The sequence below is a fragment of the Clupea harengus genome, chromosome 3, assembly GCF_900700415.2.
Source record: "Clupea harengus chromosome 3, Ch_v2.0.2, whole genome shotgun sequence".
Lineage (NCBI taxonomy): Eukaryota > Metazoa > Chordata > Actinopteri > Clupeiformes > Clupeidae > Clupea > Clupea harengus.
The window spans coordinates 14,784,946-14,787,445 of NC_045154.1; the positions used below are offsets into that span (position 1 = coordinate 14,784,946).

General features: G+C 43.3%; 1 protein-coding gene across 1 annotated transcript in view; it reads left to right on the forward strand.

The window, feature by feature from the left end:
* Nucleotides 1-2,500, forward strand: part of shank3a (SH3 and multiple ankyrin repeat domains 3a) — a 301,875-nt gene that overhangs the window by 274,769 nt on the left and 24,606 nt on the right. The window lies entirely within an intron of this gene.

Sequence of the window (2,500 nt, forward strand, 5' to 3'; positions counted from 1 at the left end):
TGAAGTCGGTGATCTTTGTGTTAAAGTAGGTGATCTTTGTGTTGAAGTCGGTGATCTTTGTGTTGAATTTGGTGATCTTTGTGTTGATGTAGATGATCTTTGTGTTGATGTAGATGATCTTTGTGTTGAAGTCGGTGATCTTTGTGTTGAAGTACGTAGGTGATCTTTGTGTTGAAGTACGTAGGTGATCTTTGTGTTGAAGTACGAAGGTGATCTTTGTGTTGAAGTCGGTGATCTTTGTGTTGTGTTGAAGTAGGTGATCTTTGTGTTGACGTAGGTGATCTTTGTGTTGAAGTCGGTGATCTTTGTGTTGCACAGTAAGAGTTGTGAGAGTTTGTTCATCAGTAGGTAAGATGCTTAAAGATGGAACATTTACCTGAGAGTGAAGACCAGGCAGTTTGTTCATCAGTAGGTAAGATGCTTAAAGATGGAACATTTACCTGAGAGTGAAGACCAGGCAGTTTGTTCATCAGTAGGTAAGATGCTTAAAGATGGAACATTTAGCTGAGAGTGTGGAGACCAGGCAGTTTGGTAGGGCTGTTTCTTTCCATTTCCATTTAGATTCATCTAAAATGTCTGTCTGGATTTAAGGGTCTGTTTTAAATTTCATCAACATTTTAAAGTGAATCATTTGAAAGCGTGTGAATTTCTGTGACCACTGCATTGAGCTGAATGAATTGTGCATGTGGCACAAACACAGTTTGAACCAGAACCTTCTGCTCCCATCCCCCCAGGACCCCCACTCTCAGTATTGTGTTCAGGCATTTAGGTGTCCGTGGCTGAGGGATCCTTTCTCTACCACAGACAGCTGTGATGACTCAGTGCTTGGTCTCGAACATGAGCTCGGGGCTTTGGGCTCGAACACTGAGAGGATTAATCTGCTTTTGCCAGAGAACTCTTTGTCTCTGTCAATCTGTCTTTTATTGTGCGCCCGGAACCTTGTCTCTGTCAATCTGTGTTTTATTGTGCGCGCGGAACCCAGAGAGAGCACAGTAAGCACACCTGTAGGAACCTCCAGCTCAGAACCAGAACTCAGAACCTCCAGCTCAGAACCAGAACTCAGATTACTGTAAGAAAACTACCTCCGGTGTCCGCTGGTCCTGTGGCCCCGCTGGCCCCAGATAAGAGTCAGATAGACAGCAGTTACTTTAGACAGGTAAGAGTCAGATAGACAGCAGTTACTCTAGACAGGTGAGAGTCAGATAGACAGGTAAGATTCAGATAGACAGCAGATACTCTAGACAGGTAAGAGTCAGATAGACAGCAGTTACTTTAGACAGGTAAGAGAGGAGAGGAAGTGTGAGAACTTACAGCTCAGACCCGAAACATGTGAGGGAACTCAGACGTAGTGTGCTAGAGAGTTCTTTAAGAACCTACAGCTCAGCCCAAAAACATGTGAGGGAACTCAGATGTAGTGTGCTAGAGACTTCTTTAAGAACCTACAGCTCAGACCTAAAACATGTGAGGGAACCAACGGAATGTGGCAGAATGGGGATGGGGAGAATCAGAAACATGGCAAATTCATACACGTATCAGGATGTGGTACATGTACAAGATACATACACACATAAGATAGTATATACATAATACATACACACATAAGATAGTATATACATAATACATACAAAATTGATAGAAGATACGATGGAGATAGAGCATTCAACTATTGTAAAAGAGCTTAGTGGGTATACAGTGTGCTTGTAAGGTTACTATTACAAGGACAAGCACAGCAATGAAACAAATATTTCGATGGTGGCAGTTATTTACATCGCGGGTAAATAGGCTAGCACAGAATAAATACTCTAGATGTGTCAGGAGAAGGGTAGACTTGGTGGGGATGGGTAGGTGTGTGTGTGTGAGTGTAGATCAGGTGGAGAGACCAAAGCAGCATCCCACAGCAGAGACAGTCTAGACTAGGAGGGGAAGAAAAGAGACAAAGTGAGTGAGCAAAACTCAGCTGCCTAATATGTGTATATGCAGTCAATGGATATGGTGATGAGGAACAATGTTTTCACAGCCATCGGCATCAGCAGGCCAGGGTCACGCTATAAGAGAGAGAAAAACTGGTTAGTAAACATCAATTTGATAAACAGATAAAAATATAAGAGGGGGCTCGATAGCAGAAAGCTTCGCCTCCTATTGGGCTTTTTGATATTCTTGGAGTTACCATGGAGACCTGTACTCTGGGATTACCATGGAGACCTGTACTCTGGGATTACCATGGAGACCTGTTCTCTGGGATTACCATGGAAACCTGCACTCTGGGAGCTAAGTGGTCTTGGTGGGCAATAGGGCACAACTAATTCCTTGAGGCCATTTAGGGATTTGTATGTTAGAAGGAGCACTTTAAAGGGTTCAATTCTACTTTTGACAGGAACCCAGTGCAGATAGGCGAGTACAGGTGAGATGTGTTCATATTTTTCAGTTCTAGTAAATGTGGGAGTGGCAGCCTTCTTTGAGGCTCTTCATCGAGTTGTTGCTACTTTCAGACAGAAGGACA